This window comes from Nicotiana tabacum, chromosome 22 (assembly GCF_000715075.1).
Source record: "Nicotiana tabacum cultivar K326 chromosome 22, ASM71507v2, whole genome shotgun sequence".
Taxonomy (NCBI): domain Eukaryota; kingdom Viridiplantae; phylum Streptophyta; class Magnoliopsida; order Solanales; family Solanaceae; genus Nicotiana; species Nicotiana tabacum.
The window spans coordinates 51496798-51520886 of record NC_134101.1 but is presented as its reverse complement, the minus strand read 5'-3'; the positions used below and the strand labels follow the sequence as shown (position 1 = coordinate 51520886).

Genomic DNA, 24089 nt, shown 5'->3' with positions numbered 1-24089 from the left:
ACCAAAAAGACTCAATACCGCAAAGGATTTTGAGGAGAAACTCCCTTCTGCTAACTCTCGTACATGGGTTGTTAGCAGGTACCCTTCCTCCATTTGTCCTTTCAGTATTCCCGCTGTGAAGGAAGATTGTCTTTGCCATGAATTGGATATCATCGCTTCCGGTCTATCAGAGTGAGTGACCCTTCCCAAGGAAGGTTTTACATACTTTTACACGTATCCCTTTACTTTGGGTGCGTTTTCTTTGAGTGGAGAGCTTGATTCTATGATTACGGAATTTTGCCTCCGCTATCAGGTGTGTTTGGCAAAGGTAAGTCCTCACATGTGGAGGACGGTTTCTTGTCTTCGACGCTTGTGCCAAGAAACTGGAGAGGAGCTAACATTAGCTCACATGATGAAGCTATACTCCCCCAAGATTTTCCGGGAGGGGGCGGGGGTATGATAAATCTCTGCAAACGAGGTCACCATGCTTTGTTGACTATCATGGATGATGATAATGACTGTGGGTGGACGGAATGGTTCGCCGCGGTTGCCACTAGCAGTATTATTCCAACAACGGCTTCATACTTTCCGGCAGCTTGGAACCGCGCTCGTAACATCTCTAATATTCCTTCTTTCATTAACACATATTCTATGGCCGTGTTTTCATTCTTCGTATGTTTCAACAACTAGATGGGTCCCACAGGTGGTGAAAGTATTAGACCGGTGGGTTCAAAAAATTTTGGACATCACAATGCCCAAAACTCGCTTGTGGAAAGAGCTCTCCCCGAAATACGGGTGGAAGGCCAAAAATCATGGTAATTTGAACTTACCTCGCTTCCATCTTTCTCTGCTTTGCATATCGATTGAACCTTTCTGGCTTGTTTATGAAATTAGGTTTACCTACGAGCTCTGTTACTATCCCCGAGGAGGATGCTTTGGCTGATCCCGCTGATACAACGAGGCTATTTCAGGAAGCTCTCACTCGAACATGTATCTCTGGGTATGTTTCGGGTGTAACCACATCTTCACGGAGTCCTCAGCCAGAAGATAAGCAACCAAAGAGAAGACGTTTCTACATGGTTGGGGAGAATAATAAGCGGGCGGAGACTGCTATCCCCGAGCTATCTCCGGTGGCGATGACGCCTGATCCTCCTTCCGGGCCGGTCATAGACACTGTGATGATTGATGACGATGAAGAAGCTAGTGATGAGGGAGCTTCTCTTTATAGAAGGCAATGACCCTTATCATCTCAATAGGATGCTCAACCTGTTGAGACATTCATACCAACCGAGGATGATGTCTCGGCACTTTGGGGAGAATTTGATTTGACAGATAATGCTAACTCCCGTTCTTGGGCCTCAATTATTGTGACCGGTACTACAAGGTAGAGTACCAAGTCCTTGCTGTCTTCAGTTGGCGAGTACCCAACATCCAGTGCTGCTTTTAACATATATGTTTCTCATTCTTCTACCCCATCAGCTTTATCACCACCTTCTCCAACACCAGCAACTACTACATCACTTCCATCTTAATCCATTCTTCCACCAGCAACATCATCTCCAGCTGCCATACCTGACCATGAAGAAGGCGTTCCTCTTCCACAGTCCCCAGTTCATGAAAATTTGGGGCAAAATTATGCTGCCCCTTCTGAAGATCCTCAGAGGAGGATGAATGTTACTCTTTTGGTCTGTACCGGGTGCAATCATCTTTCCCGGCCGGTGGGTCTTGCTAACTATCTGAAGACTTTGGCTTCAAAGAAGGATTGGGAAAAGATTCAAACACTCTCGGGAGAGTGTTTGTTGAATAATGCTATTCATAACGCCACAAAGTTACGTTTCTTTCTTCCTCTGTTATTTCTCCTACTTGAATGAATGTATTTTAAGTTTTACCTCTTTTTGTTTTGCAAGCCAACTTTCTTGCTTCTGAGGGCCTTCAAAGGTTGATTCGTGAGAAAGAAGGACTTACTTCTAAACGGGATCAGTTTTTGGTGGAACGAGACCAAACCATTCTCCATTTCTCAGAACTGGAAACCAGAGCCACCAAGGCCGTCATTTTGGAAGCTCGTTTGCAGCAAATCGAGCAAGAAGTGATAACCCTCAGCCAAGAAGTTGGCCCGCTGAGGGCTAGATTTGATGAAGCCAAGGCTAAATGGGCTGAAGTCCAAGACGCTATTCTTGCTGCAACCGAGTGCGAGGCTGCTGTTACTGGGAGGGTAACTAACTTTGAAGCAACCTTGAACTCCAAAGTCGAAGAGCTTGCTGCCGCAGGGGCGAAACATGCCCAGCTAGAAGAGAAGTACAGGAAAACTATCGAGTTAACAGGCTCTTTAATTCAACTATTCGCGAGCTTGATAAGGCACGCGAGATTGAGTTAGCCACTAAGACTGGCCTTCCATCGAGGTCCGATATATTTGGCCCATCTGGTTCAAGTTCTGAATTTTCGGGAACTGAAGAAGAATCAGAGGGCGACGATTTTGAAGATCAGACTGGGGAAAATCTCGAGCCATCGGTGGAACCGTCTACCACTCCTGGGGACGCGGACACTTCTCTTTCTCCTTGGCCCGGAAGTACTGCAGTTTAGCTTTATTTGTCTTGTCCTGTTTTGTATTTCTTTTGGCATGTTCTTGTAAATGAAGACATACTTTTGCCAAAATGTTTGTTTGAGTCTTACTTTTGCTTGAATATTCGTGCAAGATTTTTAACCCTTGTATTCTTTTAAGGATTTGGTGCATGTTTTTCTGTTCACATTTTTTTGTATGTGGTCTCGGATGCATTTTCTTCGAACTTTGTTTCCGAGAATTATCCTTTTTACGTGAGGTTTTCAATAAGTATTTGCGCAAGTTTGCTTTTTGCGTCCTTTTCATATGCAGCTTCGGGTGTATTTTTCTCCGATAGCATTTTTTATCCCGGGCATAAATTCTTTCGGAACCAGCCCTTTAACGTGAAGGTTTTTATAAGTATTTGTGCAAGTTTGCCTTTTGAGTTATTTTCATATGCGGCTTCGAGTGTATTTTTCCCCGATAGCATTTTTTATTCCAGGCATAAATTCTTCCGGAACCAAACCTTTAACGTGAGAGTTTTTATAAGAGAGGGCACTCTTATGTTTACGGTGCTCTTGAAAAAGACGTCTCATGTTCATTACGGCACTAACATTTGAAGTACTTGTTTAACTTTCAAATGAAAAAGTTAGTTCATCGTTTAAACAAGAAACAAGATAAAAGCAAAAGAATTTCATTTTATTCCTTTTATTTCAAAAAATACATAAGCATCTTGCTATGCAAAAAGAAATTGCCATTATATGTGGCTTTCTTGTACAACTTGTTTCTGCGAGGCTGGTTGTGTAGTCCCCGGTCCCGATGAAGCATTTTGTTTCCGAATTTTCATTCCCGATTGATGTGGCAGTCATTGTTACCGTATCCTCATATTATTCCCCCAGTGTTCGAAGGTGGAGAGTGCGAATTGGAACACTGGAAGTCTTGCACCCTCGAAGGCTCCACCAATGAATTGCTAGGTAATCCTCCACTCAGAAACATACTTTGATTCCCCTTAGGAATCCATGCTATCGAGCGAAAGAATACCTAACAGTCCTCTAGTGGTTTGTGCTCATAAACGGTCGGGTAACCTCTGCTCGGCAGCAAACTTAACTTCCCGGTGGGAATTTGATATCGAAATAAAGATTATCTAATCATCCCTGAGTGGAAACTTATTTGTTTGCCTTGTAATCAAAGTTCTTATCACTGATGTCTTCATAGTATGCTTTGTGTCGCTGCCTCGTTAAAAACCTTTCCAGAAAAACTCAATTGGGACAAAAACTAAACGAAGGGAAAAAAGTGCAGCACATACTTTCCGTTTGACTATTATTCGTCAGCAGTAATATCTTTGGAGGTGAGCCACGTTCTAGTTGTTGGGCAACTTGTCTCCGTTCTGGTTCTCCAACTCGTACGATCATTTCCCATTGATAGCTGAAGACCGGTAAGGGTCTTCCCATGTTGAGCCTAACTTGCCCGCATTGAGTTCCCGGGTGTTTTGAGTTACCTTCCTCAAGACCAAGTCTCCTACTCTGAAATATCAGAGGTTGGATCTTTGATTATAATATCGCTCCATTCTTTGTTTCTGAGCTGCCATTCTTATATGTGCTAAGTCCCTACGCTCCTCGAGTAGCTCCAAGTTGATTAGCATTGCTTTGTTGTTCGATTCTTCGTCTGCATGGAAATACCTTAAGGTTGATTCCCCTACTTCCACTGGTATCAAAGCTTCTATGTCGTACAGAAGGGAAAAAGGGGTTTCACCTGTGCTTGACTTGGCCGTTGTTTGGTAGGCCCATAGAACCCCAGGTAATTCTTCGGGCCAGTTGCCTTTTGTCACTTCCAACCTTTTCTTGAGATTTTGAATAATTACTTTGTTAGTTGATTCTTCTTGACCATTTGCGCTCGGATGATAAGGTGAAGAGGTGACACCAGTCGTGCATTTACTTTATCTTCAAATCTTCAAGGAACTTTGTAACTTTTGCGCCGATAAACTGCAGCATGTTGTCGTATGCAATCTTCTTTGGTATTCCAAACTTACAAATTATATTTTCCCATAGGAAGTCGACCACTTCGCATTCTCCGATCTTCTGATAAGGACCTACTTCCATCCATTCAGAAAAATAGTCAGTCAAAATTAAAAGAAACCTTACCTTTCCAGGAGCCGGTGGTAGCGATCTGATAATGTCCATCCCCCATTTCATGAACGGCCACGGGGACAAAACCGAATGTAGGGGTTTTGTCGGTTGATGTAATAGTGGTGCGTAGCGTTGGCATGTATCACATTTTCGTACGAAGTCTTTGGCATCTTGTTCCATACGGGACCAGTAATATCCTACCCGAACTAATTTTAGCACCAAAGCATCTGCACCCGAGTGGTTGCCGCATATCCCTTCATGGACTTCTCTCATGACATAGCTAGCTTCTAATGCTCCTAAGCATCGAGCCAACGGGCCTCGAAAGGATTTTTTGTACAATTGGACTTTCTTGAAGCTATATCGTGCAACTTTGGTGCCTAACACTCTTGATGCTTTGGGGTATTCAGGAAACTTTCTATGCTCAAGATAATCGATTATTTAGTTTCTCCAATCCCAGACCAAACTAGTCGAATTCACCTCTTAGAAACCATTTGTGTCCAAGGCTGAGTTCATCAGTTGTTCTACCGTCCCTGATTCTGATCCCTGGATTTCTATCGATGAGCCCAAATTTGCCAATACATCTGCTTTCGTGTTATCTTCCCTCAGGATATGAGTAATTGACCACTCCCAGAATTGCACCAATAAAGCCTGAACCTTTACCACGTATTGTTTCATACATTCCTCTTTGGTGTCAAAAATTTTGTAGACCTGATTTACCACCAACTACGAATCACATTTGATTTCGATGACTTCGAAGTCAAGCCCCCAGGCCAATTCGAGCCCTTCAATCAAAGCTTTGTATTTCGCTTCATTGTTTGTTAAAAGAATCGTTCTGATGGCTTGCCTTAAGGTTTCCCCCGAAGGCGTGACCAAGACTATTCCGAGCCCGGACCCTTTTACGTTTGAAGCTCCGTCCATAAATAAGGTCCAAACTCCCGATGTCAATTCTGACACCATTATTACCTCCTTGGCTGCCAGAGGCGATAGTCCCGGACTAAAATTGGCCACGAAGTAAGGCAAGACTTGCGACTTAATTGCAGTCCTTGGTTTATATTCTATATCAAATTCGCTCATTTTGACAGCACATTTGGCCAATCTACCCGAGAGCTCGGGTTTATGGAGAATATTCCTCAAAAGGTAAAGTTGTCACCACAGCTATCGGGTGGCATTTGAAGTAGGACCTCAGATTTTGAGTGGCGACTATGAGAGCTAAAGCCAGCTTTTCCAGATGTGGGTTGCGAGTTTCTGCTCCCGTTAAAATTTTGCTAACATAATAAATGGGAGATTGCATACCTTTATCCTCTCAGACTAAAACTGCACTTACCGCAACTTCTGAAACCGTGAGGTAGACTAGCAATGTTTCACCTTCTTTTGGTTTTGAGAGTAACGGAGGGCTTGGCAAATATTTCTTCAACTCCTTCAAGGCTTTCTGACACTCCGATTTCCATTCGAAATTGTTTTTCATTTTTAGTAGTGCGAAGAAGCAATGACATTTTTCCGATGATCGGAAAATGAACCTGCTCAAAGCTGCCAATCTCCCTGTGAGCCTCTGGACTTCTTTTATGTTAGACAATTGATCCGGGATGTCCTCTATGGCCTTGATTTTGTCGGGATTTACCTCAATTCCACTTTGTGAGACTAGGAATCCTAGGAACTTACCCGAACTGACCCCGAAAGCACACTTCACGGGGTTAAGCTTTGTATTATGTTCCCTCAGGATGTTGAATGTTTCTTGCAAATGCTTCAGGTGGTCACCTGCATTCAAAGACTTAACTAGCATATCGTCTATATATACTTCCATAGTTTTTCCAATTTGTTTTTCGAACATCTTATTCACGAGCCGTTGATAAGTGGCTTCGGTATTTTTTAACCCGAAGGGCATCACATTATAACAATATATACTAAACTTTCTCCTTGCGCGATCCTAAATATGTTGGCCTTTTGGGCTTGTACTTTTCTGGCACCGGCATGAGCTTTGATGAAAGAATTCGCGAGCATCTCAAAGAAATCTATGGAATTCTCCGGCAATAATGAATACCACGTTAAAGCTCCCCTCGTGAGAGTCTCACCAAATTTCTTTAGCAATACAGATTCAATTTTGTGAGGAGCCAAATCATTTCCTTTCACCGTTGTTGTGTAGGTAGTAATGTGCTCATATGGATCTGAAGTTCCATCATACATCGGGCATTTTGAACCGCTTCGGGATTAATTCTGGGGTTGCGCTCAGTTTATACGGTAATTGAATATACTTCTTCGAGTTTGGGCCTTTTAATACTGGTGGTGTGCCCGGTATTTGATCCATGCAGGTGTTTACTTCCTTCATGCACCTAAAAAGTTCATCTTTGAACGGATCGTTCGCATTGTTGAGATCAGATCTACTACCCCTAGCCCCGCTAACTTCGTCCCTGGGAGTGTTATTATCAACTCTCTATGTCGTCTGATTCGCGGGAACATCAGGAGGAACTGGATCTCGCTTGTTTGCATTATTTAAGGCATCTGAAAGCGTCTGTTTTAGTTCTGTCATAACATGATCCTGCCGCGTGAGATGGACTAGAATGATTACATGTTGCTCTTGCAGGACCCTTACTGCATACGCTACATGTTCCTCATCAGCATCATCAGGAGCTGCCTCTCGAATCTGTCGAGTGTACCGTCTGTCATGTACCGGTGTAGCGTTGTTCTCCTCATTGCGAGTGTCACTGATTGAATCCTCGAAATAAGGTTGCCCCCCTTGAATTTCAGGGTTGCGTGTGCCGTTAACAGTGTTATCTGCCATTTTTTGTGTTTTTTACTAAGACAAAGTAATTAAAACTCGTTAGTAAAAAAGGCAAGGATCAATTTAATTGCACGACTGTCTAGGCCCCACGGTGGGCGCCAAACTGTTTACCCGTAAAACGGTACAATTAAATTTGTTCGTGGTTTCTAGACATGTGAATTAATTTGATCCAAAAAATAGCGAAATAACTGACGAAATATAAAATACTCAACCTTAAAATGTAGATGAAATGACAGATCTAGCGAGTCTGAGAACAGGGTTTTCGGGCATAATAATGATGAGATCAAAGAGCGAGAAAGCAAAATTGTATTAAAATTCTGTATAGAATATAGTGTAAGTTAGCCAGAAAATTTGTTTCCCTTACAATGATCATTGAGCTTATTAGTTATAGCTATGAAGAAGGCACTAGGGTCGTGCCCTTCTTTAATGTCAATTATGAGGAGCATTGATGAAGACGTAACGGTGGATATAAATGTCAAATTCTTTGTAACGGGTCGTTGCTCTTAATGATGTGGAATTTTCCTCATTGAATGCTACCGGGTGCAGAGTATTCTATGCCTTCATGAACGTTATCATTTCCGGTGACACATGGGATAGCAACGTCCAGTTTTTCGTCCTCCCGGCTTAGGTTCCACGTATCCACTTCTTGGGTAGCCACGTGCCATACCATATTTTACCTAATACAATTTACGCTCCTAAATCCACGGGGACGTACAACATATGTAGTTTATAAAAAAAGAATTGAAAGGCGTTAATGATGTACGAAACCATAAGCATCAACTAGTATAGCTCCAAGACCCGGTGTCATAAGTATATGGGCATTTTAATAATAATACAACATCTGTCCAGAATGTGAATTAGACATGATAAAGTAAATAGTACGATGGAGACTCAGTGGACTACGATGCGTAGCCTGGAATGCTGATCAGATAAAGTCTCCTCTACAGGTGCGCCCACGTGCCAAGATGATTACCAGATGAACCTGTCAGATCCTGCACATTTAGTGCAAAAGTGCAGTATGAGTACGTAAATCAATGCATACCCAGTAAGTATCTAGCCTAACCCTGTAGAAGTAGTGACGGGGTATAGATATCGACACTTACTAGAGGTTAAATAAAATGATATAATAATTCATATCAGATATGAAGTGCACAACGATAGTGGGGTGAATCTGTAAATTACATAATCTTTCAAACATTTCTTTTAAAGTATGAATTTCTCGATCTAGTATCCTACCTTAACAGCTCAGAAAATACCAAGTGCCGATATCAAATAAATAAGGAATACCATATAAAATGCAGAGCATCAGTGGAAATATTATCTCGTGAATATTCGGAGTACTAGCGATATGACGCACGATTATGCTGAGGTTGATCGGCCCGATTCAGAATAATATGTACACTACCGAGGGTCAAGCGGCACGAACCATATATGCATCTATTATACTGCCGAGGCATTCGGCCCACTCCATAAGAAAGAAAGAAAGTTATCGAATTACGAGACACGTGCTTACAACACAGTACATGGGTACAATAGTAAATATACCCCTTTACACTTATCAAATATCTTGGCAACAACTCAAGGTGATAAAACTCGGCCTAATATATTCATATGTTTCTAAATCAGTTTTATTTAAAATTTCAATTAATTAAGCTAGCAAAATGAGTCCAAACAATTCAAATATTACATGATAAAGTCCTAAGTCTACCCAGACATAAACATGCTTTAGCCACGTATGGACTCTCATCACCTCGTGCGTACGTAGTACCCACAACTAGTTGCACGTAACAATAAATATCACCTAGGGGTAGTTTTCCCCTTACAAGGTTAGACATGAGACTTACCTCGCTCCGAATTTCCATAATCGGCTCCAACGCCTCTCTAACACCTCAACTCAAGCCAAACGTCTCGAAACTAGTCAAACAATGTGTAATTCAATCGAAATATACTCCAATGCTTACAATTTAACCATTTATAAAAATTACCAACTCCGCTCGAAAAAATCAATAAAATCAACCCTCGGGCCCACGTGCCCGTATTTCGAAAATTTTTGAAGATAAACTTTATTCATAACACCACAAACTAAAATATATAATTTATTCCAAATTTCATGTCCAATTTCGTGGTCAAATTCTAAAAATACCAAATTCTAGATTTTCTACCAAAATCCCACGCTTTCTACTAATTTTCATGTTTACATCCTTATAAAATCTATGTATTTAACTTACAATAGGTGGGAATAACTTACCTTGCCATAAATGATGAAAATCTCCCTTTAAAGCTCTCCAAAAAATGCCCAAATCAAGAGAGAAAATGAGTGAAAAGAGCAAAACCCCATTTTTTAAACAATCTGCCCAGCCGACTTTCCTCACCTGCGGAACTCCTTGCGCGTCTGCGGCTCCGCTTCTGCGGAAGCTTCCTCGCAGATGCGACTTCCCCAAAAGTGCCAACTTTTTCAGCTTCTGCGGCCATCTAACCGTAGGTGCGCATCCGCTTATGCGAAAATCCTCTGCATCTGTGGACTCCCAAGCTCAAGCACCACTCTGCACCTACGTAGCCATGACCGCACCTGCGGCTCCGCAGGTGCGATAAATTCCTCGCACCTGTGAATCAAATCCAACCCCACTCCCTACCGCTTCTGCGACCCTTGAGCCGCTTTTGCGGTCTCGCACGTGCGGCCATAACCTCGCAGGTGCAATCGCACCAAAAGCCTTAAGCTTCAGCAGTTCTTCCAAGTCCAAACTCGATGTGTTTCCAATCCAATTCGCACCTGAGGCCCTCGGGACCCCGTCCAAACATACCATCACATCCCACAATAGTATACGGACTTAGTTGAAACCTCAAACCACGTCAGACAATATCAAAATTATGAATCAATGATCGAAATCCTTCTTTAAACTTTTAAACTTTTAAACTTCCAAACTTCGGTGAACGCATCCGAACCATATCAAAATATTCTGGAATGACGCCAAACTTTGTGCACAAGTCATAATTCACAATACGAACCTATTTGAAGACTCGGAATCCCAAACGGACATCGACAACACCAAAAATTTATTCCAAATCAAACTTAAAAACTTCTTAAACTTCCAAAATGCCAACCTTGCATAATAGGCGTCGAAATGCTCCCGCGCCACCCGATACTCGACCCGAACATACGTCCAAGTACGAAATCATCATATAAATCTATTGGAACCTTCAAATTCCGATTCCGAGGTCGTTTACTCAAAAATCAAACCTTAGTCAATTCTTCCAACTTAAAACTTCTAAATTTAGAATTTTCTTTCCAAATCAACTCCGAAATTCAATTCTGACTACGCGTATAAGTCATAAAACATAAAGTGAAGCTACTCAAGGCTTCAAACCGACGAACGACGCGCTAGAGCTCAAAACGACCGATTAGGTCGTTACACAATGTTTCCTCGATAATGAAAGAAAATTGATTAGTAAAAATTTAACCGACTAAATTTCATGTCTTTGGTGCTTGATAATTGTTATTCTTCGAGAAAGGGTAGAGAAAAGGGTAGGCCCTCAATATATTGTGGAATACTAGCAATTATTTTGTTCTTTAACGATGTGAAAATATTGCATATTTTGTCCTTGGCTACTATTTTCGCCTATAACTAACAGGTTTCTACCCAAATGCTAGCCTTATTCTTAGCTCTCTCTTCTTTTGAAGAAGTAATTTGTTCATAGTGTTCTCAACTCTTACCGATCAAGAGGCATCACAAGGGGCAGAGCTACGTGTAGCGGAGGTAAAATAGTTAAAAGAAAACAGTTATCTATTCATATTATCCATTAAAAATAGGTTGGATAATGAATTTTTTAAAAATGGGTCAAATATGGATAAGAATCATATTATCCATTTAGAAAATGGATAACCAATGGATAACTAATGTGTTTAACTTTTACATTTGTAAAACCTCAAATTGAGGGTTCCTTAAGTATGAGAGATTAGGAATTCTCTTAAAAGTGATCATACTCAAGAAGTCATGGATAATATGGATATTCATTCCATATTATCCGCGAGTTAACTCTTTTTTTTATCCATATTAAATATGGGTAGGGTCAGATAATTTAACCGTATTAAATATGGGTAGGGTCGGATTATTTAACCGTTTTTGCATTACCAAATTTTTACCCGCCCATATCCGACCCGATCCGCGCATTTTTCACCCCTGGCTACATGTAATAACGGAGGTTTGATTGAATCTCCTTTAATTTGACTCTCACAAGTGGGATTTGAAGAGGGTAATATTATATATATATACAGATCTTACTCTTATCTTTGTGCTGGTAAAGCGCCTGTTTTCGATAAACCCCAGGCTCAAGCCAAGTATAATCGCAAAAACACCGATGACGAGTTAGTCTTTGATCAATATAGGAGGTCAATATATAACCTTTGGAAAAATGCGAAAATTTGATATTGAAGAGAAATCTCTTCTATCCATAAACTGAAATTGAAGAGAAATCTTCATCATTATCACTCTGAAAATTTCAATAAACCAATTATTCCTGTGTATAATTACAGAGTCTTAATTATTCTGTAAAAGTTTTCTAATAGTTCCAGTTGAAGAAATGCTCATAGTCTCCTCCTGTTTATCGCAACTGCAATGTCCATTCTGGCAAAAGGGGATTGCGCCATGACCGCAAGAATTAAAGCAATCCCTAAATGTTGTGCATGGTTCACCAAACAAGACCGAACCTTCCACACTCTGCAAGCCTATAAACAAATATTAATTAATTTTTTGTTATAAAGTATTAAAAAATTTATGTTTAAGTAGAAAAATAATACAACTTTATAGGCCGGTTTAGAAAAAATGTGATAAGTTGCAATGTCTCAAATCCCAAACTATTTCGGATTTGCTATATTAATTATATACTTGAAACTCCAAAAATTAAATTAATTTGTATTATGAAATACTTTTATGTTAAGAATTCAATTTCTTATTTAGGCATACAAACATATATAGAATTAGAATTTTCGTTTGATGAGAAAGTAAAAGAGGGAGAAATATATACCTATTGTGATAAGCATCAAACAAACCATGGAAAACAAAGTGATGGATCCCTTCCACATAGCCATATTGAAAACTGAAAAGTGTGCAACAAATTTTTGATGAGTTATAACTTGTATAAATACCTATCACTTTTCTTGCTATATATAGTTCTGAGAATCACAATTTAAGGTAAGTGCAATCTGAAATAAGTTTGAGAAGAATGACAAGTAATTTATTTATGATAGATTGAGGAAGTTAGAAATTAATTTGGTTTCCATAAGGATACACCCACTTTCCTTGAAGTAATAAAGCAAAATTTAATAATAGGTCCAACTATAATCAATAATATACCAACTTACCAAAACAAAGAAAAGGAAAGAAAGAAAAAGTTCAAAATGTGTAGGCTAAAAATTTTCAGTGTAAAATGATAAGGATTGCATGATTATGAAAACCTTTTTGGACAAAATATATTGGGTACTTTATGTGAAGAAAATTTAGCCAAGTTTATTGTATTTTTTGAAAACTTTTAGAAGTATTCTTTTTATTATATTTTCTCAAAAATAGTTTCAAATTTTGATTTTTAATTTTCATGTAACGACTCGACCGCTCGTTTTACTTTCTAGAACCATGTTCTCCTAAATAAGACTCTCCCGCATGTACTTTTACTGTTTTATGACTTGCGGGGATGGTTAGATCGGGTTTGGAAGGATTCGGATTGAAATCGGAACACTTAGTTCCTTATTATTGGCTAAAAAGGGTAAGTTTGACTTGGGTCAATATTTGTAGTAAACGACCTCGGAACCGAGATTTGGCAGCCCCAATAGGTTCGTATGATAAATTTGGACTTAGGCGTGTGTTCGGATCGGGTTTTGGATGACCCGGGAGTGTTTCGGCGCCTAAAGTTGAAAGTTGGCACGTTGAAAGTTTTAAAGTTCTTTAAATTTGGTTTGAAGTAGATTTGGGTGTTATCGAGGTCGTTTGGGATTCCGAGCCTAGGAATAGCTCTGTATGGTTATTTAAGACTTGCACACAAAATTTAGTGTCATTCCGAGTAGTTTAAGTATGGTTCAGCGCATTCGGAGTGAGTTGGAAGAACTTGAAGTTCAAAAGTTGATTTGATTTTATTTGGAGTGTAATACTTAGTCTTGATGTCATTTCACGTGTTCCGAGGGTTCGACCGAGTCTGTTTTATGATTTCGAACTTGTTGGTACGTTTCGATGAGGCCTCGGGTGCCTTGGATGCCATTTGGGCGATGCGCGGAACTCGATTGGACTTGGATGAAGTTGCTGAAGCAGCAGGGCTTCTGGTGCATTCGCACCTGCGAAGGATTGGCCGCAGGTGCGGCACTGCAGAAGCGGCTGGTTAGCCGCAGATGCGAAATTGGGCTAAGTGAGCTGAGTCCGCAGGTGCAGACATGGAGGCGCAGATGCGCGACCGCAAAAGCGGTCAATGGTCCTCAAAAGCGGCCTTGAGCTGGAGGGGCAAGGGCACAGGTGCGAAGGCTCGACTGCATCTGCGAACCCGCAGATACGAAGAGGGCGCTGCAGAAGCAGAAGGAGGCCAGCTAGGGAGGCCGCATCTGCGATGCATTTTTCATAGATGCGGAGCCGCAGAAACGGAACCACTAGGAGGCAGTGAGGTTCATTTAAGACGGGACTTAGGCCATTTTGCTTCATGTATTTCACTTCTTGGGCGATGTTTGGATATTCTTAGAGAGGGGTTTTCACCTAGCTATTGAAGGTAAGTAATTCCTATCCAGTGTAAGTTAAATACATAGATTATGGGTATATTTAAATATGTAAAATTGTGAAAATTATAGGTTTAGTTGAAAAACTTAGGTTTTGATAAAAATGGGGATTAACCACGAAAATGATAATGGAATTGGGTGAAAATTATATATTTGAGTTCGTGAGGTTATGGGTAAGCATTATCTCAAAAATTTCAGGAATCCGGGCACGTGGGCCCGGGAGTGAATTTTAGGAATCTTCCAATTAGGGGTGGCTAATTACCCTAATAGTTAAATTATGAACTTTTGAGTATATAATGATTAATTTATATAATATTTGGCTAGTTTTGGGTTGTTTGGCACCAATTGAGGATTTAGAGCGTATTTGTGGACCGGAAGTGAGCTTGAGAACGAGGTAAATCTCTTGCCTAACCTTGTAAGAGGGAACTCATCCCCTTAGGTATATTTTTTTTGTTGTGAATTACTTGTGTGCGGAGCTACATACGCACTAGCTGACGAAAGTCCGTGCGTAGCTATATTCCATGAGGTGTCCGGGTAGTCTTAGGTTTACCTGATGCTTTAATTGTACTATCATATTTATTGTGCATATTAATTATCTTAAATAGAGCTGAGACTAGAGATTTTAGTTGAAAACTTCCAAGTTAGATTTATCATTTTTGGGAAAGATTTGAAGAATACTTAGTAACTTTGAGAAATCCATGTCCTCTCGCGTCGCAAGTACTTCCGCGAGCGAGGTAAACTTCTCTATTCTCATGGGAGCGGGTCGTTCGCCTCGGCAGTATAATAGATGCATCTATGGTTCGTGTCGTTCGACCCTCGACAGTGCATACAATATATTTTTTAATCGAGTCGTACGACCTCGGCATAAATCGTGCGCGATAATACTCGGAGCCTGATTACACTTGATATTATTTTATGGCTTGAGAGGTTATAATTTATTTAATGATAGAAATTGCTTTGGGGTTAGTAAGTGTTTGGATAGAGATTTTGGAATTTATTATCAGTTAAGGAGTCATTTATTCATTGCTTGTTATTGTGTTATTATTATTATTTCTATATCCCATACATGTTTAGAATTTTCTGTATTTTATTGTTGGCCTATAGTAAGTGTCGATATCGACCCCTCGTCACTACTTCTTCGAGGTTAGACTGGATACTTACTGGGTACATGTTATTTATGTAATCACGCTACACTTCTGCACTAATCATGCAGGATTTGAGGCAGGTACATTTGGTAGTCATCCCGGCTCGCACCCCTGATACTCCGAGAGTTAGTGGTGAGCTACTTTCCGAGTTCGTTCTGCAGCACCCGGAGTCTCTCTTTTGCATTTACTTTCTGTCTACTCTATTTCAGACATTAGTTTAGTGTTTTGTATATTCTACTAGTAGCTCATACACTTGTGACACCAGGTCTTGAAATTATGCTAGTAGACATTTGATGGCTTTTGAGTATTTATTTCACCACAATTGTTCTTATATTAGTTTACATTTTATTTTATTGAATGTTTCACCTCTTACTGACTTAATAAATAAAACTCAACTATTTGGAAGTTTTTAAAAGAATAAATACATGGCTAGTTCACTGTTGGCTTGTCTAGCGGCGATGTTAGGCGCCATCACGACCTATAGGTAAAATTGGGTCGTGACAACATGGTATCATAGCACTAGGTTCACATAGGTCTCACAAGTTATAAGCATGCCTAATAGAGTCTTGCCCGTACTTATTTTCGAGAGGCTATAGGGTGCTAGGAAACTACTCTTTCTTTATCTCCTACTATGCAGTTGATGTTGTGCTAAGTATCTTTCTCTTATTCTCTCACAGATGGTGAGAAAGCGTGCGGCAGATGTACCCGATCATGGAGGAGTTCCTCCCCCTGTTACTATAGGCAGGGGCAGAGGCCAAGGGAGGTCTCCAACTCGTGGTAGAGGACGAGGGCATCCCAGAGATTCTCCAGTTATGCCACTAGTGGATCCAGTATAGGATCCTATTATTAAGGAGCATGGCGAGGTGCCTGCAGCGGAGCCATCCCAATGGATTTCAAGTATGCGCCACTATTCCAGGATGTCATGGGTCGTATGCTGCAGTTCATGGATTCTATGACTCAGACTAGTTTATTTCCAGCGTACCCAGTCACATCTCAGGCGGGAGGGGAGGACAGACCCCTACCGCTCAGGCTCTAGGGAATGTAGTTGTTGTATATCATACCCTAGGCGCACTACCCGTGGGCGGATCCCAGCCAGTTATAGCAGCCATACCTGAGTCCAGACCAGCTGCGACCGGCGAGCTGCAGAAGCTATTAGATAGATGAACCAGGCTACATCCTCCTGTCTTTGGAGGTGAGCGACATGAAGACCCCAAAGACTTTATTGATTGTTGCAGGGATAGACTGCACAACATGAGGATATTGGAGTCCCACGGGGTGGACTTTACCACTTTTCAGCTGGAGGGTAGGACCCGTAGGTGGTGGCAGTCATATATTCTCGGTAGGCCAGCAGGTTCTCCTCCCTTGACTTGGGACCAGTTCACACATATCTTTCTGGATAGGTATATTCCACCTTCTCATAGAGAAGGGTTACAGTTTCAGTTTGAGCAGCTCCAGCAGGGTCAGATGTCGGTGACCGACTATGAGGCGAGATTCTCTGAGTTGTCTCGCCATGCACTTATGATACTTCCTACTGATGCAGAAAGGGTGTAGAGGTTTGTTGCAGGGTTACACTCTGGTATCCAAGACACCATTGCCCGAGAGGTTGAGATGGGGACTTCTTATCAGGTAGTTGTGGAGATAGCTCGGAGGATCGAGGGTGTTCGTCAGCGGAGCCGAGAGCAGGTGCCGAGGGGTAAGCAGTTCTGTTATTCTGGAGGGTTCAGTGGTGCTCCGTCTGGGGGCAGAGGTTAGTTTGTGAGGGGTCAGTCTAGCAGGACCACATATCCAGCACCGCCGCCTTCTCGGGGTGCTCTAGTGCGGCCCTATTTCAGAGCCATTCTAGAGAGCTCTTACCGCTCACCAGCTATTCAGGGCTCCTCCAGTGGGTATTCCGGCCATCATGTCCAGACTTCAGGTCATCATTCCACCATTCCGAGGGGTTATTACGAGTGCGGGAATCCTGGCCACATGAAGAGGTTTTATCCCAGACTTCAGGGCAAGGCATTACAACACGGTCATCAACCTATGATTTCAGCACCAGCTGTCGCACCTGTCGTCCGGTCGCCTAGAGGTGGAGGGCAGGTGGGTAGGGGCTATCCCAGACGTAGAGTCCAGTCAGGTGGCGCTCCAGCTAGGTTCCATGTTTTCAGGCCAGACCAGATACAGTGGCCTCAGATGCCGTGATCACTGGTATTATTTCTATCTACGATAGGGATGCTTTGGTACTATTTGATCCATGGTCTACATATTTATATGTTTCATCTCTGTTTTCTCATTTCATGAGTATTCCTCGCGAGTCCTTGAGAACTCTTGTAAATATGTCCATGCCAGTGGGTGATTCTATTGTGGTGTATCGGATCTATCGGTCTTGTATCGTGACTTTCTGTGGTTATGAGACTAGAGCGGATCTTCTGTTGCTCGATATGACCAACTTTGAGGTCATCCTTGGCATGGATTGGTTGTCTCCATATCACGCCATCCTTGATTGTCATGCCAAGACTGTTACCTTGGCAATGTCGGAGCTTCCTAGATTGGAGTGGAGGGTTCGTCTGCTAGTTACATCTAGTCGAGTTATCTCTTTTTTGAAGGCTCGACATATGGTCGAGAAGGGTTGTTTAGCCTATCTAGCTTATGTTCGGGATACTACTACAGAGTCTCCGATGATTGATTCAGTGCCCGTGGTCCGGGAGTTCTTCGATGTGTTTCCTTCTGATCTTCCAGGCATATCACCAAATTATGATATCGACTTCTGTATTGATTTGGCTCCAGGTACTCTGCCTATATCTATTCCACCTTACCGCATTGCTCCGAAAGAGTTGAAGGAGTTGAAATAACAACTTGAGGAGTTGCTAGCAAAGGGGTTCGTCAGATCGAGTGTGTCGCCTTGGGGTGCACCGGTGTTATTCGTGAAGAAGAAAGATGGGACTACGCGGATGTGCATTGACTACCGCCAGTTGAACAAAGTTACCATTAAGAACAAGTACCCGTTGCCACGCATTGATGATTTGTTTGACCAGTTACAGGGTGCCAGGGTGTTCTCTAAGATCGACATGAGATCGGAGTACCATTAGTTGAAGATTCGGGATTCAGATGTTCCGAAGACGGCATTCCGGACTAGATATGGCCACTATGAGTTTCTAGTGATGTCCTTCAGCTTGACTAACACCCCGGCGATATTTATGGATTTTATGAACCGGATGTTCAGGACGTATATTGATTCGTTTTTCATTGTCTTCATTGATGACATTTTGATCTACTCGCGTAGCATGTTGGACCACGAGCAGCATTTGAGAGTGGTGCTTCAGACCTTGTGGGAACAGAAGTTATATGCTAAGTTCTCTAAGTGTGAGTTTTGGTTAAATTTTGTGGCATTCTTGGGGCATGTTGTATCAAGCGAGGGTATTAAGGTAGATCCCAAGAAGATCGAGGCAGTTCAGAGTTGGTCCCGTCCTACCACAATGACCGAGATCAGGAGCTTCTTGGGGTTAGCAGGTTATTATTGTCGGTTTGTGGAGGGCTTCTCATCTATTGCAGCACCTTTGACTAGATTGACCCATAAGGGTGCTCCGTTTTGATGTTCCGATGATTGCGAGGTGAGCTTTCAGAAGCTTAAGACCGCCTTGACTTTAGCACCAGTGTTAGTGTTGTCTTCCGGTTTAGGGATGTATAATGTGTTTTGTGACGCTTCACGCATTGGCCTGGGTTTTGTATTGATGTAGGAGGGGCGAGTTATTGCATATGCTTCATGTCAGCTGAAGCCCCACGAGAAGAATTACCCTCTGTACGATTTGGAGTTGGCCACAATAGTTCATGCTCTTAAGATATGGAGGCATTATCTTTATGGGGTACCCTGTGAGGTTTACACCAATCATCGCAGCTTGCAGCATTTGTTCAAGTAGAGGGATCTCAACTTGAGGCAGCGCAGGTGGCTTGAGTTACTAAAAGATTATGATATTATCATCCGGGCAAGGCGAATGTGGTTGCAGATGCCTTGAGCAGAAAGGCGGAGAGTATGGGTTGTTTGGCATTCATTTCAGCAGAGGAGAGGCCATTAGCTTTGGACATTCAGTCCTTGGCTAACAGACTTGTGAGGTTGGATATTTTAGAGCCCAGTCGAGTTCTTGCATGTGTTGTCGCCCAGTCTTCACTATTCGAGCAGATCAAGGCTCACCAGTACGACGATCTGCACTTATTGGCTCTCAGAGAGATGGTGCTACAGGGTGGTGCCAAAGAGGTTACTATCAGTGAGGATGGTGTTATGCGACTCCAGGGTCATCTATGTGTCCCTAATGTTGATGGATTGAGGGAAAATATTCTAGAGGAGGCACACAATTATCGGTATTCTATTCATCCAGGTGCTACGAAGATGTATCGCAACCTGAGGCAACATTATTGGTAGCGGCGGATGAAGAAGGACATAGTTGAGTATGTAGCGAGGTGCCTAAATTGCCAGCATGTTAAGTATGAGCATCAGAGGCCAGGTGGCCTACTCTAGTAGATGGTTATACCTGAGTGGAAATGGGAGCGCATTACTATGGATTTCGTAGTTGGGTTGCCGCAGACCTTGAAAAAGTTTGATGCAGTTTGGGTCATTGTCGATAGGTTGACCAAGTCGGCACACTTCATTCCGGTTGTGACCACGTATTCTTCAGAGAGATTGGCTCAAATTTACATTTAGGAGATTATTCGGTTGCATGGTGTGCCTATTTCCATTATATCATATAGAGGCCCTCAGTTTACCTCGCATTTCTGGAGGGCAATACAGAGTGAGTTAGGGATCCGAGTGGTGCTTAGCATAGCCTTTCATCGACAAACCGACGGGCAGTCAGAGCGGACGGTTCAGATCTTGGAGGATATGTACAGAGCATGTGTGATTGACTTCGGAGGGAAGCGACATCGATTGTTGCCTTTGGCCGAGTTTGCTTACAACAACAGTTATCAGTCCAGCATCGAGAAGGCTCCATTTGAGGCTCTATATGGTCGGCAATATCGTTCGCCCATCGGATGGTTTGAGCCCGGCAAGGATAAGTTATATGGTACTGATTTGGTGAATGATGCCTTGGAAAAGATAAAGTTGATTCAGGAGCGACTTTGCACAGCACAGTCCAGACAGAAGAGTTACGCGGATCATAAGGCGCTTGATTTATCATTAGTGGTGGGTGAGAAGGTTCTCTTAAAGGTCTCGGCGATGAATGGAATCATGAGGTTCGGGAAGAAGGGCAAGTTGAGTCCAAGGTTTATAGGTCCATTTGAGGTGTTTAGACGAGTTGGGGAGGTTGTTTATGAGCTTGCTTTACCTCCTAGTCTATTGGGAGTTCATCCGGTTTCCACGTGTCTATGCTTTAAAGATATCATGCCAATAGGTCGCATGTGTTAGACTACAACACGGTTCAGCTAGACGAGAGCCTGGAGACTTGGGAGACCGAGGAGGACATGCGGAGCAGATATCCACACTTATTCGTCACTCCAGGTACGATTCTAGACCAGTTCGAGGCCGAACGTTTGTTTAAGAGGTAGAGAATGTAACAACCCGATCGGTCATTTTACATTATAGAACCTCGTTCCCTTAAATAAGACTCCTCGTATATTCTTTTACTGTTTTATGACTTGCGGGGATGGTTAGTTCGGGTTTGGAAGGGTTTGGGTTGAAATCGGAACACTTAGTTCCTTATTATTGGCTAAAAGGGGTTAAGTTTGACTTGGGTCAACATTTATAGAAACCACCTCAGAACCAGGATTTGATGATCTCAATAGGTTTGTATGATAATTTTGGACTTAGACGTGTGCTCGGATCAGGTTTTGGATGACCCGGGAGCGTTTCGGTGCCTAAAGTTGAAAGTTGGCGCATTGAAGGTTTTAAAGTTCTTTAAATTTGGTTTGAAGTAGCTTTTGGTGTTATCGCGGTTCGTTTGAGATTCCAAGCCTAGGAATAGCTCCGTATGGTGATTTCAAACTTGCACGCAAAATTTGGTATCATTTCGAGTAGTTTAAGTATCCTTCGGAGTGAGTTGGAAGAACTTGAAGTTCATAAGTTGATTTGATTTTATTTGGAGTGTAATCATTAGTTTTGATGTTATTTTCACGTGTTCTGAGGGTTTGAGCGAGTCCGTTTTATGATTTCGAACTTGTTGGTATGTTTGGACGAGCCCTCGAGGGCCTTGGATTCCATTCGGGCGATGCGCGGAACTCGACTGGACTTGGAAGAAGTTGCTGAAGCAGTAGGGCTTCTGGTGCGTTCGTACCTACGAAGGATTGGCCATAGGTGCGGCACCGCAGAAGCGGCTGGTTAGCCGCAGGTGCGAAATTGGGTTGCGTGGGCTGACTCCGCAGGTGCAGACATGGAGGCGCAAAAGCGGTCAGAGGTCAACAGAAGCGGCCTTAAGGTTGAGGGGCAGGGGCGCAGGGGCGAAGGCTTGACCGCATATGCGAAGAGGGCACCGCAGAAGCGGAAGGAGGCCAACTGGGGAGGGCCGCATCTGCAATGCATTTTCCGCAGATGCGGAGCTACAGAAGCGGAACCACTGGGAGACAGTGAGGTTCATTTAAGATGGGACTTAGGCCATTTTGGTTCATTTATTTCACTTCTTGGGCGATTTTTGGAGCTTTTTAGAGAGGGGTTTCCACCTATCTATTGAAGATAAGTAATTCCTACCCAATGTAAGTTAAATACATAGATTATGGGTAGATTTTAACATGTAAAATTGTGAAACTTAGGTTTTGATAAAAATGGGGTTTAACCACGAAAATAATTATGGAATTGGGTGAAAATTATATATTTGAGTTTGTGAGGTTGTGAGTAACAATTATCTACGAAAATTTTTGGAATCCGAGCATGTGGGCCCGGGTGAATTTTAGGAATCTTTCAATTAGGGGTGTGTAATTACCATAATAGTTAAATTATGAACTTTTGAGTATATATTAATTTATTTATATAATATTTGGCTAGTTTAGGGTTGTTTGGCACCGAGTTGAGGATTTAGAGAGTATTTGTGGACCGGAAGTGATCTTGAGAACGAGGTAAGTCTCTTGCCTAACCTTTTAAGAGGGAACTCATCCCCTTAGGTGTATTTTGTTGTGTGTTACTTGTGTGGGGAGCTACGTACGCACTAAGTGACGAGAGTCCGTGCGTAGCTATATTTTTTCTGAGATATCCGAGTAGTCTTAGATTTACATCATGCTTTAATTGTACTGTCATATTTGTTGTGCATATTAATTATCTTAAATAGAGCTGAGACTAGAGATTTTAGTTGAAAACTTCCAAGTTAGATTTATTATTTTTGGGAAAGATTTGAAGAATACTTAATAACTTTGAGAAATCCATGTCCTCTCGCGTCGCAAGTACTTCCGCGAGCGAGGTAAACTTCTCTATTCTCATGGGAGCGGGTCGTTCGCCTCGGCAGTATAATAGATGCATCTATGGTTCGTGTCGTTCGACCCTCGACAGTGCATACAATATATTTTTTAATCGAGTCGTACGACCTCGGCATAAATCGTGCGTGATAATACTCAGAGCCTGATTACACTTGATATTATTTTATGGCTTGAGAGGTTATAATTTATTTAATGATAGAAATTGCTTTGGGGTTAGTAGGTGTTGGATAGAGATTTTGGAATTTATTATCAGTTAAGGAGTCATTTATTCATTGCTTGTTATTGTGTTATTATTATTATTTCTATATCCCATACATGTTTAGAATTTTCTGTATTTTATTGTTGGCCTATAGTAAGTGTCGATATCGACCCCTCGTCACTACTTATTCGAGGTTAGACTGGATAATTACTGGGTACATGTTATTTATGTAATCACGCTATACTTCTGCACTAATCGTGGAGGATCTGAGGCAGGTGCATTTGGAAGTCATCCCGACACACACCCTTGATACTCCGAGACTTAGTGGTGAGCTGCTTTCCGATTCTGTTCTGTAGCACCTGAAGTCTCTCTTTTGCATTTACTTTCTGTCTACTCTATTTCAGACAGTAGTTTAGTATTCTATATATTCCACTAGTAGCTCATACACTTGTGATACCAGGTCTTGGAATTATGCTAGTAGACATTTGATGGCTTTTGAGTATTTATTTCACCATACTTGTTCTTATATTAGTTTACACTTTATTTTATAGAATTTTTCACCTCTTACTTACTTAATAAATAAAAATCAACTATTTCAAAGTTGTTAAAAGAATAAATACATGGCTAGTTCACCGTTGGCTTGCCTAGCGGCGACGTTGGGCGACATCACGGCTTATAAGTGAAATTGGGTCGTGACATTTCATTACTTTAGTTAATTAATGTAAAAATAAAAATAAATAAGAAAATTATTTATTTTAAATATTTTCCTTCATACCAAACACACCCTTAGAAAGTTAGAATTAGGGGTGGGCGTTCGGGTAGTTCGGATTGCATATGAAAATTTCGGTTTGGATTTTCGGTTTTCGGATTGAAGAAATGACAATCCAAATCCAATCCATTCCAAATAAGTTCGTATTGGATCGGATTTTTTAAGTTCGATTTGGATATTTTGGATTTTCGGCTTTGAGCTTATAAATTGAGATATTTCTGCTTTTTACAAAAATAAATATCCAAATGAGGTACTCATGTTAAATTGCCTGAAAAGTTCCTCATTGTCACCACAATCATTCAAATGAAGTATTCAAGTAACGAAATTATTATCAAAAAATAAAATAGAGGCATTAATACAGTCGATAAGAAGTAGAAATAGTAAAACCATGTCCAAATAAAAAGTATTCACACAGTAACTTAGTAATTAATATTGAATAT

The 24089-nt window shown here is 41.6% G+C and overlaps 1 long non-coding RNA gene across 1 annotated transcript; it reads right to left on the bottom strand.

Annotated features, from left to right (window-relative positions):
* Nucleotides 1–11872: 11872 nt before the first annotated feature.
* On the bottom strand, nucleotides 11873–12537 carry LOC107760649 (uncharacterized). Its single transcript, XR_001642433.2, has 2 exons — nucleotides 12440–12537; nucleotides 11873–12140 (listed from the first exon to the last, which is right to left on the bottom strand). It is a non-coding gene; the product is annotated as an uncharacterized LOC107760649 (long non-coding RNA).
* Between the last annotated feature and the right edge of the window lie 11552 nt (nucleotides 12538–24089).